At 36.4% G+C, this 18409-nt stretch overlaps 1 protein-coding gene across 2 annotated transcripts in view; it reads right to left on the bottom strand.

Annotated features, from left to right (window-relative positions):
• Window positions 1–18208, bottom strand: part of NAALADL2 (N-acetylated alpha-linked acidic dipeptidase like 2) — a 1303067-nt gene extending 1284859 nt beyond the window's left edge. Inside the window, exon 1 of one of the 2 annotated variants that reach the window (XM_078069051.1) lies at window positions 18021–18208. The gene's annotated coding sequence lies outside the window, so the exon portion shown is untranslated. The remainder of the gene's footprint in view (window positions 1–18020) is intronic. The other variant, XM_078069053.1, reaches the window with a different exon arrangement.
• Between the last annotated feature and the right edge of the window lie 201 nt (window positions 18209–18409).

Genomic DNA, 18409 nt, shown 5'->3' on the forward strand with positions numbered 1-18409 from the left:
TTTTCTCATGCCTTCTTAGTAAAACAATGGTATTAAATAGAGTATTAAAAATTAGAGATATTTTTGCAATAAAAACCTGAGAAATAAGAAATTATATCTCATTATATGACAAACTCCTAAAATAATCTAAGGGAAATACAATCATAAAACATACAATTTATTATTACCACCTTATTCTTTTAATAAGATGTGATATTCATAGTATATAATGCCAGATAAGCTATTTATCCTTTAAAATAATCTTAACATATAGATGTAAGAATAAACTCACACATAGACACATGCACACACACATACACACAGAGTGCTTTGTTAAATAAAAATGCAGACTTTTGTTTTTATAATATTTTGTGACTATTTTCAGAAATAATTTCAACATTTAATTAAATTTCACTTCACAAGCTTTTTTTTAAAATAAATTTCAATCAAGTTAGAGGAAAGGAATGTTGAGGAAAGTTTCCCCAGAAACATACATTATTTTGACTAGAAATGTACTTCTGCATAGACTGGTAGTATTTTTTTCCAATATGAATAAAAAGATCTTAAACCAGGGAAAAATCCACATAGCCTTATCAAGGAATCTAAAGACGAAGTATTTTGTTCAATAATCTTGTCCATAACACTATCTTTTCCTGCAAAAATGACAAATTTTATTGAAAAGAATATAATTGTTAAATTCAGATATGCCCCTTACAGCCAATAGAATGTTTATAATATAGTACTGACAAGCTGTTGTTGTACTCTTGAGATCAATAAAAAGTAAATTATACATAAAAAATCAATACTTAATTCATGCAATCATCAGTATTAATATTGGTGTAAAATACTTCATTTTACATACAACTGACATAAAACGCTTCATACTAGAAAAAAATTTAAACTGTACAGTGAATAAGTAGTACTTCATTCCTTATATTCTATTTAACATCTTTGTATATATTCTCTCAAAGTATATTTATAGCACTCAAGCTGCATAAGAACCTCCTGTTGAGGTTCATGGTAACTTTAAGAAAGGAGCCATATACTTTACCTATGTACAATCATAATACATCAATCACAGCTAAACTGAAGTTGTCATACAAGGAGCAGAAAACATAGAGTTTTTCAGATTACAAAGAACAGGGAGGAAAAAGCCCAGGAACTAGCTAGCATGTAACTGGGGGAATAAAAGAAGGAACGGAAAATCTAATCTTAAGAAGAGTTTTATCAATAAGCTTACTCAATTGAAGAGAAAAGCCTCAAAAAAAAAAAAAAACTTGCATTAATTTAAAGATTTAATATTTATGCAAACAACTTAACTGTCCAGCAACAGAGAAACAGATTTATTGTGTCCAAGCCAGGTAATGCATCATGTAGTAATCAATAATTATGTTTACAAGGCTTAAAATAATATTTAAAATGCTCTCTCTATATAATATATATACTCTATATATTCTATATATATTGTAATACACCAATATAATATATATTATGTTGAAAAAGCAGAATGTTAAAATTTCTGGTATGATTTCAAAAATGTAAAGAAAAAATAAAATAGAAAAAAAATCAGAAGAAAAAATGCTGAGATTTTTAAAAGCGCATCTCTGGGTAGTAACTAAAGGGTAATTTCTTTTTTATTTTTGTATATATTTCTAGGCTTTCTGAATGTTCTGCAATGATTCTGTATTATTTTGATCATTAGAAAATTTACAAACATAAAAGGTTTTTCAAATAACATAATCCCTGAAAGTCAATTTGAAATTAATATAACAAATCAGAGTGACACTCTATTTTTAAATAGTTTTATAGTTGACCCTTGAACATGAGGAAGTTAAGGGTATTGACCCTCACACAGTCGAAAATCTCAAAAATCTACATATAACTTTTGGCTCCCCAAAAACTTAACTACTAATGAAAAGCCTTACCTATACAATAAACAGTTGATTAACACATACTTTGTATATGTATTGTATACTGTATTCTTACAATAAAGATAGCTAAAGAAAAGAAAATGTCATTAAGAAAATCATAAGAAAAAATACATTTACCATACTACACTATAAAAAAAAAAATCTATGCATAAGTGGACCTGGGCAGTTCAAACCCATGTTGTTAGGGTCAACTGTACTTTGCTTTCAGAAAATTACACAATAAATAAACAAGTCTTAAATACATGATTTATATTACTGGGATCTTTTTATCTAAACTTGAAGCAGGAATGTTAAATGTTTCCATTTTTCTCACACTGTTTTTATACATGAACATAAAAGCTAACCAAATACAAAATTATCTTTGAATTCTTTCTCTTCCTGATCCAAGAGAAAAACACATTTAGAGCTTATATGATATGAAGAAAAAAATCAGAAATAGTTCTTAGTATATGCTTTATTCTATATGTTGATTCCAGATGACATGACTCTTAATGTACCCTAGTATATCCCCTTTTAGTTGGGGCTTGTTTATAGGTGAAATTGGTAGAGGAGAAGGAGGATTATTTTGGTGTTTTTCGTGGGGTTGGTTTTTTTTTTTGCTTTTTTCATTTTGCTTTAGCAGCATGCATTTATGTCCTATAAAGTCAGATCTCTGTAAAGCAGTTTGCATTTTTAATCTTAGTAATGTTGCCAGTGTCCCATTAACATGTTAAGCAACTTTCCAAAAAATTAAATAATTTTTTCACATCACTTCATAATTACAGAGCACGTATAATATAACATGCAGGTGGGTTTTGAAAACATGAACAAAAGGCAAGATTGCTGTCATTAGGAACCCTGATACCACTTTGTAAAGCTTCAGTTGAATACCATTTCAAAGACTGTATCTAAGTGAAGAAACTATCTTTGAAGCTTGCAGTGGTACACTTCATTTAAGGATCTTAAAGTGCTTTAAAAATCAGCATTTTTAATTCCCATTTTGAGGGTGAAACACTCAGTGATTCTATAACTGGGCTAAGATTATGGAATGAATCCAACACAGACACCAAGAATTCCAAATAAGCATGCTTCCAATTCACTGTCCACTACATGTTCATATGCAAACCTCATTTAACACTGACATTGAGAGCCAACTAAATAAACAGCCTTCACTTTCAATTTCCCCACAAACCCACTATCCTCAAATTTGACATACTGTCCATTTAAAGATTGATTTATTTATCTGAAAGAGAGAGAGTGTGTGCCAGGGAGAGGAAGGGGGAGAGGCAGAGGGAAAGGGAGAGAGAGAATCCCAAGCAGACTCTCCACTGAGCTTGGAGCCCAACCCAGGGCTTGATTCCACAACGCAGAGATCACGACCTGAGCTGAAACCAAAAGTCGGACCCTCGACCCACCAAGCCACCCAGACATCCTATCATCCATTTAAACACACTGGTCTCTTAGCATCTCTCCCATCATAGGCATCCACTTCCTCATATCATCCAGCTTTCACCTGGACCTTTTCTCCCCAAACAGCACTGCAGATTCTGGATGAGTGTCTCCTACACCTTTTGGGCTGCATGGACCCATAAAGTTTTTTAAAAAAACAAACAAACAAAAAAAAAAATAGGAGAGCATTAGTATAGAGTTACCAACTTTTTATTTTGTCAATAATGTTACTCAAAAGAATAGGATATAATTACAAAATAAAAGATGGTGGAAAAACTCACTACATAATTCTTATTTTCTCATTTTGTCAAAGAACAGTGGGAATTGTCTAAAAAACTTGGGAACCATTCCTCTGGACCATCCCCCTTCCCTCCAACCCCTGCCCTACACTCTTGCCCATTCCCTCAGGTTTCCCTCTGCCCTGGAAGAATGCTGGCTTGCTACTCTGATCTTTAGAGCCCCAAAAAACATAAGAGACTTGAAAAAATATATTAACTAAATTAGGAAGCAATCCTGAGCAGCTCAGTAGCTCCAGAAAAATAATGCAAAATAATGAATGAAAGTACACTGAGTCCATCTGCCATCTTAGTGGAAAAAATGGGAAAGCCATTACTAATAACAAAGCCTTTTCCTTAACATAAGTACATGGATAGCAGCAGAGACCTGTATTGTGAGCCAGAACACCAATGTCTAGTCCCAACTTGGTCTCATTTGAGTCAAACCTATGTGAGTCTGAGGTCATTTAATGCGTCTTTATAAAATGAAAAGGGATAAACAAGATGATCACTTAACGTAACTTATACTCTAAGAATATAAGTATAATGTTCTCTAGAGAATAAAATATAAAAAGTGTTGATTTTATATCCCAACATTTGTGTTTATCAGTTTTATATAATTACATCCTTCAAAGAAGGATGTAATGTGGCTTCAATGAAGGACACATAAAATAAAGCTGTTATAACAAAAAGCTGATGTTCTAAAAATAATACACTTTTTTCAAGTTTACCAATCTCATTTTTCACACATGTTCAATATCAACAGAAGAAACAAAGAGCAATCTGAAAACAGAGTAAGCACAATAAACTTTTGGAAAAGCAAATCCTAAAAATATGTTATAAGGTACTACTATCTAATAATATCAGCATTAAATCATCATCTCTCCAATCTATGTAATAAAATAAAATCAGTGTTTCAGATAAAACCATAGTTTTGTGAATTTTAAAAAAATAACAAGACAAAACACTATTTTACCTTTTAGTAATTATTCTCTCACTCCTCCAATTACAACACAAGCTCTGTGAAGGGCAAATCAGAATATTCTTCTTTTTCTCAGCCAAGAATAGCTCTCAGTGTTTACTGAAGTTAGCTGAACTGAACTGAATCCTAGGTCCAAATGGTCTCCACTTACCTATTATCACTATAAAAAACCCAGATTTCCTAGCTCTGTCCACAAACCATGTTTCAGGCCATATATCCCAAAACTCATTTTGGGGAAAAAACAAACTGATTTAATCTTTCTGTATCTTTTTCCCCATGCCTCCCTACTGTGCAGTGTAACTTCAGGGCAATAAATATCCCAAAAGGTGAACATGGGCCCAGTAGGTGGCATTCCTGAGACCTACATGTGACCCATTTATAATTTCAACTCCAATTTTATTATTGACCCTCATGCATTCCATTCTGTTAGCTCTACTTTGAACACCTTTTATACTCACAAAGTTCTTCTTAACTACTTATTTCAAGTGTCTTTGAGAACTACTTAGAAACAGACTTCCCCTGTATGACCCTAGGATTCATCATCTTTCTCGTTCCTGCTCCACTTTCCCACCCACCCATCCATTCCCCCGAGACACACACACACACACACACACACACACACACACACTCTCACACACTCTCACACACACTCTCACACACACACGGTGTGCTATCCTCCTTCATAAGCTTGCAAAGGGGCAAAACCTAGCCCTACTGGCTGTTCTCAGACGCTTTTGACAAAGTGATTCTATCTATAAATCTATCTTCACCTTTCAGTACACCAACTTTGCTTAAGCAGCAAAAGGCAGTGAAATGACATAATGAAGTTGTACTTTCAACCACCAATCCTATCTGCTGTTAGCCTAGGCATCCTCTGTGTGCCTGACAAGGGTAAGTATAGAGTACACTCACAAGATTATAATCTACTTGTGGAAGTTACATCTTCACATAGGGAGTTGGGTGGGGGAGGGATTCAGGAGTAGCTCTGGTTTGGCCTGCTATGTGTGTTACAGCACATTATAGGGCACTTAGCTTTGTCATGAAGATAAATTCATCTAAAAAGTTGAGTAAGCATGCTCTGGAAATGTAATGATAAACGAATAAGGAGGCAAAGATTAAAAGACAATGTCTCTGCCCATGTGGCAAACAGAACTTGATGGTAAAAGAAAGATACACGAAAACCGTGCTAATAAAGGCAGCCATATATACAAGAGAACACAGGACCACAGTGGAGGGAGTGTGACCAGCTCTGAGGATGGGGGTGTGGCCATTTACAAAAAGATACTTTAACTGGCTACTGCTGGATATACAAGTATCTATCATTTACAGCAAGGAGAAAAGCATTCCAGGCAGAGTATCCACACAAAATACAAGTGGGCACGAAACAGTGCCACACATCCCCCAAGTGTATTGGACACACCTCTTCCTTCAGCATCTTCAGGCCAGAGTGCCCTGTTCTCCACACACACATGCAAGCATGGGATGGGGGTGGAGGAATTACAATCAAAAACTATGCTTTAGGATAAGGGACAGGGGATGAAGGTGGAATCTATAATGGAGGCCAGATTACAATGGGTCTTGTTCAGCAGGCTAAGTTTAGTTTCATCCAAAGGCAGTGAGGAGATGTCAGAGACTTAAGCAGAGGAGTGACAGTATTAGACAACCACATATCAGACAACTGTTGGTAGATGGTGACTTGTAAAATCTCCCAAGTCTTTCACCCACAAGGAAACCCCCTCACTAACCTCAACAAAGACTTTCCTTTGGGAAAGGAAAGTCCCTTCTTTGGGGCTTGGCAAAGAACACAGAAAACAATTTCAACCTAGCCCATATCTGATTTCACCAGATCCCCTTCCCCAAGACAGTTGGAGAATGAGAAAATGGAGAAAAGGGAAGGAGGAAAAAAAAGAGAAATAACATTTATTAAGTATTAGGTACCAGGCAATGTACTAGGTGCTTCACATACATTATTATCAGATTTAACTTCAAAACAACCTTCTGAGGTAGATAAAATAATTCCCATTTTAAAGAAGCCAACCAAGTTGTCAAGTATCATAGAATAGTAGAATACTGAGATGGAAAATGGGATTTAAACCAGACTCAATTAACTCCAAAGATACTCACGTATGTAAGGATAATGCAGTTTCCCTGCATACCATCTTAATTTATTCTTACAATAATCTTTGTACAGTGGACTATTAGTATCACTTTATAAATAAATAAATTAAAATTCTGAAAGTTGGTCATACATATAATAAGTGGGTTGAGGAGGAAATGAGGTAAGGCAGGTGTCCTAGAAAGGTACATTAACTGCACAAAAAAGTGAGCTACTGAAATACAGATACCAAACTGACAAGGCCCTTCCTTAATCCCTCCACTACCCTTAGCATAGCACTGCATTAATGAACAATGTTTTATTGGTTTCAGTGTTTTGGGTTTTGTTTTTTTTTTTAAGATTTATTTATTTGAGAGAGAGAGCACATGCATACGCACAAGCAAGGGAAGGGGCAAAGAGAGAGGGAGAGAATCTCAAGCCGACTCCCTGCTGAGTCCAGAGCCCGACCTCAGGACCCTGATGTCATGACCTGAGATAAAATCAAGAGTCCCACGCTTAACAAGCTAAGCTACCCAGGCATCCTGCTATTCTTGTTTTTATATTAAAGTGAAGGAATAGCAATGCAGACAAAATATGTGTTGTAAAAATGGGTAGAGATTTCTTTCTCACTACCCCCAAAAATATGTAAACAAAAAGACATGAGAAACAGCAATTCTTTAATCAGAAACAGAGACTAGTATAATGGCAGTCCTTCTTTATCAAACATTTACAGGTTTTATAACTACTTTGTCCTGAACACACTGTGATTTTTTTTTTATCAGAAAAATGTTTAGAGTTGGGCGCCTGGGTGGCTCAGTTGGTTAAGCAATTGCCTTCGGCTCAGGTCATGATCCTGGAGTCCCGGGATCGAGTCCCGCATCAGGTTCCCTGCTCGGCAGGGAGTCTGCTTCTCCCTCTGACCCTCCTCCCTCTCATGCTCTCTGTCTCTCATTCTCTCTCTCTCAAATAAATAAATAAATCTTTAAAAAAAAAATAAAAATAAAAATAAAAAAAAATAAAAATGTTTAGAGTAGTTCAAATTGGATAAATACTAAGAAAATGTCTAGATTATAATACAAACACATCAAGCTTCTATTATGTAGTTTTCTGCTTGCTTTAGAATTGAGTTGAATGATATGAAAAATCACACAATTAGATTTTTATATTTGATACTGAACAAATAAGAGAATAGCTGCTTTTTTATAGATATATACCAGGCAGCAATGAAGTCAAGAGCAACTTTCTCCATTCAAGGGAAGAACTTGTGATTACGAGTCACTTGAATCTCACCAATGTCACTATCTCTAATATTGACAATAAAGTAAACCCTCAGTACTAGTAGAATGCACACCAACATTCCCAAATTAAGGTTGATACAGAGGTTAGAGAGAGATGACAATATACCATGTCATCCTTGGTAAAAGTAGAAACCAATCCACCCTTTCTTTCTAGACATACACAGTATCAGGTTTTTTTACTAACTTAAAAAATGTTCAACATTTAATAACCATTAAAATAGTTTTTTTCATTCTGAGTGAAATTAAAGATTTGGGGAAAAATTACATCATTTCAACTGGTGGAAAAGAATAAAATATATTTGACAAGATGAATATGCTCACTCTCTGCCTTGTCCTTTCTATGCACCCAACTCAAAATTAGTAAAGCAAGTAAAAAAAATATATATATAGTTATATTTATGTTTTAACCTTGGAAAATTGATAAGGAACATAATGAAGATGACAGTAACCTGGACCTAATGTGTAAATATCACTACAATAACAAAATTATGAAATACATTCAGATAATAGAGCAAAAACTGAGAAAAGAGATAGGAATTCTTTGCTTTATTCTGATAACCTAAAAAGAATGGTAAAGGGCGAATGGAAAAGCAGCTACTACTATGACAGTACAAAATTTCAACAGTATCTCCAAAACTCCAAAAGGAGTTTAATTTACTGCCTTACAGCTGAAAACCAGACAGAAGACAGCTATTTTAAATATTTAAGATCACAAATTTTCAAAAAAATGAAGCTAAAAATATCTTTAAAGCTATTAAAATAAGATATATGACAACTGTACTTTAACAATACATTTATACTATTCATATGACAATATGTGACACTAAAATCCCAGATCATGATTTCCTGGAAATACTTCGGAGAAAATCTATCAAGAAGAATTTCTGAGGCCCTAGTAATAAAATAATTATTCTCATAGAATGTTGGTTAAACAAAATAAGTAAGTGACCTCATGTACTTATTATAGACATTCGTACCAATAAAATCAAATGTGGCACCATGTCATTTAACAGTGTTTTTGATAATGCTAAAAAGTTATTTTCCTCCAACTCTGGGTTCCACAGGAAAATAGAAGGCTGGTTGAAATAGAAGGCTCTTTTAAGTTTCATCTGGTCAATTCCAGGACACAAATAAGGATTAGTCATAGAGACAGAGATCCTGGTCCCCATCTTCAGGCATATGAATGTCTAATGTCTAACCTTTCAAAACACAAGTTTTGGAAGACAAACTTGAGATTGAGCCTTCAAAATCTTTCACAAATGACTTTATCTATATCTTTATTTGTGACTATTTTAACTATTTAAAGCTTTCCTGAAGTATACTGATAGTATTTCATCTTTCTCTTACACAACCCCAAATATGAAATGACCTACCGTGTACATAAAAATATCTCAAAAATTAGAAAGAAGAAAGTGAATAACTCCTTAACTAAGTTAAATATCTCTGCTTCTTTTAGTATCTTTTTTGCAGGGTGCTCTAAGGGGGATCCTGTGGTAATGGAATACTTCTATACCTTGATTGTGGTGGTAAACTGTATGAATCTACACTTGAGATGAAATCACATAAAATTTTGCATACATGTTATACCAAAGTCTATTTCCTAGTTTTAATACTGTATTATAGTCATGTAAGACATTACCAATGGGGGAAACTATAAAGAGAACACAGGACCTTTCTGTTCCATCTGTCCATGTTTCTATATATCTACAGTTTCAAAATAAAAAGTAAAAAAAGAGGGAGGGAGGCATATCAGAAATCGTAATATCTCAATGCCAGGAGTATAGGAGAAAAATAGAAGAGTAAAGAGGAACATTATTCCCACAAATCTAAGATATCAGTGTGGGCAAATACCAGGAAAGCAAGTAAACCAAAGCAGGTAGATAATGGCAAATAATCTGAATATTTGATAGTATACAATAAGCTTAATGGGACTAAACATGACGTGAACATGACAACCAAACTGCCTATCTGTATGTCAACCTATATCCTTTCCTGGGGTCTGAAAATATATTTGAGAGACCTAAATAGGCAAGAAATTATTTCAATGCCTGAATTTTATTTTAAAAATCATGTATTTTACACTGATGTCATATTCACATTCATTTATGTTTTCAAACATTTAATTTACCAGTTAAATTACTTAACTACTATGAAAATTAATAAAGGGAAACTTCATTTAAAATGGAGTCAGGGAGCCCTGAAGGGAGAGCTCTCATGCACAAACTTCCCATCAAAGCTTACTTCACATTCTTGAGCAGAAAGTTCACTTTACAACCCCAGCAAGAAGGAAGATTTCCTCTTTGCCCAGCAACAGCCTAGCCAATGACAAACTGCCACAACTCAGCCAATGAGAAACCTAAACTCTCAGTCTCACCACCCTGAACTCTCATTTTCCTGCAAAAGATTTTTGTTCAAAGCAGCCCCTCCTAACTTCCTCCATTTTCTCTATAAAAAAACAGTTCCTCTACCTATGTCCTCCAGACTTGTCTATGGTTTGCCATCACTTATGTGTCCCAAATTGTAATTCCTCTGCTATTTGCAAATAAATTCATTCGCTGGTAAAATAAGTGGCCATTTATTTTTAAGATTTTAAGATTAACACTTTTTCCCAAAAAAAATTTTTTTAGTAAATCTGATATTCATAGAAGATGGCCATGTTTATCTGTGGCTTGAAACCCTCCAACACAACTCAAAGTACCACACCTGGAGAATCAGCATTTTACTTTCCAGTTACAAGGTGGTGATTTACAAATCATTTTGGCTGGCCAATTCTCAAATAGCCACTACACCCTGTTGACTAAATTATCTTCAGGAAAATTCTTAGAAGAGGAATAACTGCTAGTAATCTATCATTTCAGTTATGACTTCCTAAAAACAGGCTTATCCTAGGAACCATGTACCTCCTGTAAACAGAGCTTCCCCAGGGAAACATCATTCACACACTGGCTCATTTTAACAAGAAGCAGTAAACCCTTGAAGCATTTTCACAAACATACATACATAAGAATAGCCCTCCTGCATAATTAGCTTAAAAATGCCTAGTTCTTATTTTTAAAGTTTTCTGGGAATGTAGCAAAATTAAATTTAGGAAAAGGGTCCAAGACTGTGAGGCTCCTTTAGTCATTCCCAATCAGATTCACATCACTTGAGAAGGCTGATAAAGGAAGATTTTATCACCTAAATGTAATTAAAAATCTCAAGCTGACTTCTACAACCAGCATTTCAAAAAAAGTATTACAGTGCACCAGAAGGTATTTTGGTTCTGAAGAGTTCTGAAGCCAAGCAGGAAATATGTTTCAGGTTTGGTAAAAAAAAAAAAAAAAAAAAACCTGAATGGTCCCCTCTGGGAGCTAAGCTATAAGTGCTTCTTAAAACCAGGAGATGCCCAAAAAGTTGTCAAATCACTGAGTAATGTGTTAAATTGATAATTAAAACAAAACAAATTAAAACAAAAAAACACTACTACTTACAGAGTACGATTTGTTTAGAAGTGTTTCTACTTTGTGTGTTTTCTCCAGTTTCTAAGTGTAAAAAGATAAACAAATTCAAAGTACATTTAAGAATGCTTTGAGGTTATTTTATTACCAATGATAATTGGACTCAATGCACTAGAATAAGACAGCACAACTCATGCAGTTACAAATTTACCACTAAATAAGGCTGGACCAATATAATAAAGTCCTAAAACTGAAGAAGTTAATGAATAATTTTAGATGCCAAGTTTGTAAAAAAGCAAAAAGCCATCTCTAATATAGAAAACATTCATAAGTAGTATTACATACAATGGAAAAAGTCAAAAGTATAGAATTTTCATTATCTGTTTATTTAAAGGACTCATGCTCTTCTAAAGTTTTTCATGACTAAACATCTAAAAATAAAATATATGTAATATATCCTAAACAAACCATATTTTGGTAATTAATATTGAAAGCATAAATTCCCATTATGATTAAAACTTAACTTTTTAAACATTGAAACCACACTTACAAACAAGTAGGGAAAATCATGCTGAGCTCAAAATACTAGGTTTCTATGCAAGACAAATCACCTTTCTTATCTGAACCACTCAGATCAAAATGTCAAAACAATTAAATTACAATTTTGTCTGACATCAATATACTATGCAACATTGCAAAACAGACAAGCCTGCTTTCAAGCATACCGTTTGCTTTTAAATAAATGGCAAACAAATTGAGCAATGAATCAAATTTTGCAAAAGAACACATGAGACAATATGCCAGATCACAGAGGTCAAGGAATTCATCAAGACTCACTTTCTATGTAACTGTATGTTTTTGGCTCGGGGAAAAATTATCTATTCCTTCATACAAATACAAAAATAGACAAACATAAGGACAGATATTTAACTGCCTATACACCAAATATGACTATAAATCACATATTTTAAAAAATCACATTGATTTTATAGCTATATATGACTGCTCATATTTATGTGTATACATATCTGTATACGTTATGTGTGTGTAGTAAGGAAAAAGGAGAGCTTAAATTTTTATCTTAACAAACCTCGTTCTTCCATGTTGCTATCTTATCTATTTCTTTGAATATACCATGTAAAAAAATTATATAATCATATTTTTGAGCTGTAAGAAGCACTAAAATGATCCTGAGCTACCTCCTCATTTTTCAGTTAAAAAAAAAAAAAAAGGAAGGCGAAGGAAGACACAGGCACAAAAACTATCTGGGAACAGAACTGGGACTAGAACTCTGGGCCTCTAACTTCTAATTTTTTGCACCAAGCAATCATGTCATTTACTAAAGGTATGAACTCCTAAAAACTGATAAATATTGTCAGAAGAAACAATAATAGGCTCCTAAAATATATTACATTTACTTAATTTTTAAACTAAAGTGTTCTTTTAAAAATAAGGCCTCACGAGAAAATGATGACATACTAGAATTTTCTATGCAGGTATATTTAAGATTTCATACCTCTTCAACTGTAATACACATTCAGGATTAGTCAGAATCTTACAGGCTTTACACATATAATCACAACACAGGACTTTACTGCAAAGCATTGATTTATGGATTTTCATACTCTCATTGGCTAAAATTATTTTCATATATATTTTTCCTATGTATCTAAAAAGAATGTAGCATTATAGTTACAGATATGGATGCTGTAACATGACTGCCTGGTCCACTACTTACTACTATATAACCATGGGCAAGTTACTTACCCATTTGTGGCTTAGTTTCATTTTTGAAATATTAAGACCTACCTGATAGGGTTTTGGTGAAAATTAAATGTGCTAGTGCATACAAACCAAAACAACAGTGCTAGCTCTTAGCAAATGCTCAGAAAATATTAGCTATGACTGCTAATTTTTGGTACACTAATGATTAACACATTGCAGCTAAAGGAATGTCAGAGATCACATAGAATAGGGTTTGGCAAACATTTTGTAAAAAATCAGAGAGTAAATATTTGAGCCTTCTCCAGCCACAGCATCTCTGTCTCAACTACTCAATGCTATAGTCTTTGACAAATGAAGACACAGATAATAAACTGATAGATGTAGTTCTGCTCCAAAAAACCTTACTCAGAAAAACAAGTGGAAGTCTGGATTTGGCCTGAGGGCTATAGTTTGCAGTCCCCTGATATAGAATAACACCACACTCTACCAAAAAAATGAAGAATAGAGAGATGAAACAAGTAACAGAAATTTGCCCAGCAAGCAATTGGCAGGTACAGAACTAGAACCAACTACAATGCAGTTCAGTTGTCCCTTTACCTATCCATATAAGAGAGGCTCGATGAAGTCTTCATATTCTGATCTACAAACAGAAACAATCTGCATATTCTACTCTCCCACAACATACAAGATCAGCAGAAAACTGAGAGATTTTACAGGGTGATGAATACATTGGGATTCATTATACTATTCTACTGTTGAGTGTCTGATAATTTCCATAAATTTTTTTTAAAACGTCTCAAGGTACTTACCAATTTTCTCAGAACATTTGTGTACATTCTTTTGGTTTTTTTTTTTTTCTACTAGATATGGTAATTTGAAGGCAGGGATTATGTCATTTGCATCTTGGTATCACCATCTCCTGCCAAGACCTCAGACAGAACCTTGTTTTATAATTAGAATTAAATAAACAAATGGTCCCTAAATAAGTGATGGAAAGTCATCTCAAACAAGTCCTATTTCCAACTCCAACAATTCTCTACATCTTGTCAAACTCCTCAATATCCATCAGCAATGTTGTCAAAATGCTATCTTTCCCCGTACCCAATTTGTTGCCAATCCAGTCTCATTATATAATTTTCAAAATCCAACTTGAAATCTGTTTCTAGCTAAGATCTCTTTCCAGGTCTAATACCACCTATCCATAAGTAGATTCACCACCAGCAACACTGCTCTCCATTAGATCAAACTTGGTACTTAAAAATTAAAGCATCTATTTGATATGATGATAATACCCTTAGAACTTTACTGTAGTTATCTAACAGCACTAGAGGTAAAATTCAATGTTTTTACCTTCCTCATTATAGCCTTTCCCAGATTTCATGGTATGATCTTGCTTACCTTATTTCTTCCTTCACCCGTAGCTCACTTTTATTCTATAATTTCAACTTTCTTTCTGAATCTTCTCCCGAGCAGAACCCAAGGCTGAAATTCCCCTTCTTCTTTCCTCAACAAACACATATTTCTTTGCTTCAAGAAATTTTTGAAATCTCACAGTATATACTCACCAAATATACCACTAACCAAATGGGAAGAAAAGATATTTCTCACAAATTTCTAATGTACCACAACTGTCTGCCACTCATCACAATGAGAAAAGAGAAGTGATTCAAAGAGAACATCCACACACATCCCCACCTGCATCTGTGTCCACAGTTTTCCTTCTCTCTTATTACTACCAATTAATAGCCCATCCTAGTGACAGATAACCTCTCCTGTTGCATCCTCTTTAACATGAGAACAATTCCTCTTTCTCCTGAATCATCAATTTCCCAGGTCTATGGGCTCTTTATCATTAGCAAAACAGCCTACCATTGTTTCACACATCTTTAAAACTCTGTCATACAGCCCTCCAACAAATCCTCCATTTCTCTCCCTATCTTTTCAATAAAAATCTTCAAAGGATGTATACCATCACCCCCTTCAATTTTCTCTCCCACTTTTCAAACATTCCAAACAAGCTTTTACCACCCACCACTCCATGGAAACTGCTATCATCAAGGTCATCAATGATTTCCTTTGCTAAGTCAATTCTCAATCTTCATCTTTAGAACAGTTGACAGGTCCCCTACTTCTTCAAACACTTCCTTCATTTGACTTCCAAGATCCTACACTCTCCAACTCTTCCTATTACCAAGCATGCAGCTCATTTTTAGAATCTTTTGATGGTTCTTTCTCATCTCATAATGTGGGAGTGTCCCAAGGATCAATCTTTGGTCCTCTAACCCCACACATTATTTTCTAACCCCACACATTTTTTTTTTTAAGAATTTGTCCAATCTCTTCACTTTTAAAATACATTATCTGCTGAAGAATCCCAAATGTATATCATTAGCCTGGCTTTCAGACTGCCTGTTTGACATCCCCACTTGGATACTTAAAATGCATCTAATCCTTAATGCGTTCAAATCCAAATTCTTAATTCTCACCATATCTTTCTCCTGCTATCTTCCCATCTCAGTAAATGGAAATCTGTATTTTCCATTGCTTAGGTAATTAAGTTTTCCTAAGTTTCTTTTGCTTTCATACTCCATACACAACCTGTCAGCAAATCCTGTAGAGTATACCATCAAAATACATCCAGAATCTTAACTTTTCACCATCTCCACTGTTACCATCCTGATCTAACCTACCATCATCTGTCACATGGATTATTATAAAAGCCTATCTGGCACGCCCGCTTCTACCCTTGCCTTCTTCCTTCAATCTGTTCTCAACATAGCAGCCAGAGTAATGGTGTCAAATAGTTGTCAGTTCTGATGAAAACACTCCAAAGGCTTCCCATATCACTTCGAGTAAAATCTAGAGTCATTACAATAGCTTACTAAACCATTAGTACAATCTAGCCTCTATTTCATTTAAGACCACATCCTAGGTCCCTCCTTCCTCCGCTCCACTCCACCCACACTGGCTTCTTTGCTGATATTTGAACACACCGGCATGTAGGGCCTCTGCATTTTCTGTTCTGTGCATCTAGAAAGCTCTTGCCCCAAATATCACATGGCTAACTCCTTCACTTGCTCTAAGTCTACTGAAAGGTCACCTTCTCTGGAGGCCTTCCCTTACAATCCTATTTTAAACCACTAAACACACACCACACATACACACCCTTTCTCCACAGCGCTTATTATAGTACCACCACATATTTTTCTATTTATTATATATACTGTCTCCCTCCACTAACATGTATATTCCAAGAAGGCAGTGCTTTATTCCAGTGCCAAAAACAATGCTTGGCACACATCAAGCATTTGATACATTTGGTGACTAAATGAATAAATATTGAGGTCTCTGCGAATCTGTTAATGCTTTTGTAAGTAATTAATAAACTGATCATTTCATCCTTGTTGGTCCTATAATAAAAGTCTATAATACTCTTTGTATGATACCAGGAATACATTAGATCACTCTTGGGAAGGAGTTACTTTCATATTTCCCAGAAGTCCTGAAATCAGCAATTACTGCCAATTATGGGGGAGAAAAAGCTCTGAGTAGTTTCAGGTGAAAGTACTGTTGAATGATACCCTCTTCCTATTAAGAATTCTTAGGACGGTTTAAAGAAATGGGGAAAATCCTACTCAAACATCAAAGCCCAGTTTAAAACCCAACCCTTTCCTTAATCTTCTTCCCCCCATTCACCCAGAGCTTTGTACCACTACTGCAGTACTAATTATGGGCCCTTCTCCTGGATTGAGTCTCTGTAGGACAAGAACTGAATCTTGTTTCTCTTCACCTGTCACCCACTACCCATGATTGGCATTCAAACAACTGTTACTGGATTGAACTAAATGGAGTGAATGCCACTGGAACCTGTGACATAACTGCTTATGTTTGTCAAGATGTAGTCCATCAACAAGCAGCACCATTATCTAAGTTTCTAACAAACCCAAGTCTTCTGTTCTGCATAGCTAAATGAGGTAGTAGGACATACACGAACAGGTCCAGGATCTATTACTCTGCTCTTGGATACACAGGCAACAGTAAGCATAGGGACGATAGAAAAGTAAATGATACTGTATGTGAACTCGTTATTCTAACAGTGAGGAACAAAAGAACACAGACACCAAAAGACATCCTACCCAATAAAGGCGGGAAAATGGGGGGGGGGGGGCTTAAAGAATGTGGAAAACGAAAGGGTCAAGGGGCTAAAGGTTGGCGCTACAGAAGAATGAGACCGCAGGGCAAATGTGTGCTAAGGCCGACACTAAGGTAGAAGCCAGCGCAGGCGCTAATCACAGGCTGCTCTTTCAACACTTTCTCATAAACTTCCTTGAGAAAGCCATCCTGCGCGTCCTCTGTAGCGGCATTCCACACGCGGGGCGTCACTCTGGGCGAGCCATCGCCAAAACACCGGTCCGCGGTGCCGGTTGTGTTTACCTGCGTCCCGCTAGGGTGCCGCGTCCGGCAGCCCAGCTGGCTTGCGTGCATGTGTGAACGTGTCAGAAAAGGGCACTCGGGAGCTCCTGGGCTCCGCTCTTAGGACAATCGGCTTCGGGAGGTGGGCGGGGGCCTCGAGGAGAAGATGCGGGCTCCTTCGGCCTGCGAGTGCCGGGGCTGAGTAGGGGGCGGCCGGAGCCAGGTGCCCCGTGCACCGCCCCTCGAAGTTGCCCCCGCCCCGCCGCCGCCCGAGCGCCCCTCCGCCCAGCTCCCGACGCCGGGTTGGCGTCCCGGGACCCACGCACGGGTGCGGCCAGCACCACAGCAGCGCCAGTCTGGGCCGGAGGGAGGGCTGGACGGCTCGGCCGAGACCGCGCCGCCTCAAAGCGCCGAGCTGGTTTTGGCAAAACTTTGAAAACAGAAGGACTCCGATTACCTGAGCGGCGCGGGCGCGGGCGCGTCTGCGGTACGGCTGCCGGGCGCGGGCCGGGTTTTCAGCAGCCGTAAAGCGGGAGGAGAGCGCGCGAGCCGCGGCGCGAGCCCTCGCCCCCGAGCGGCGGCCCCGGCGCCTCCGCCGCGAGCGTCAGCCGCTTGGCAAGGAGCGGGCTGGGCTGAGTCATAATAAAAGACACGTTTGCCGAGCGAAGTGGGAAGAGGGGCCTCGAGGAACCGTGTTAAATGGCAAGAGGCTCAAAAATAGGAAAGGGATTTTTTTTTTTTTTTAAGTGGCGAAAACTGAAAAACTTGTCTCATGGGGACAGATACGAACTTTTTTTTGTAATTTGCACATAGTTTACAGGTATTCTTTGTGTCTAATAAAACTTC

This window comes from Halichoerus grypus, chromosome 1 (genome assembly GCF_964656455.1).
Source record: "Halichoerus grypus chromosome 1, mHalGry1.hap1.1, whole genome shotgun sequence".
NCBI lineage: Eukaryota > Metazoa > Chordata > Mammalia > Carnivora > Phocidae > Halichoerus > Halichoerus grypus.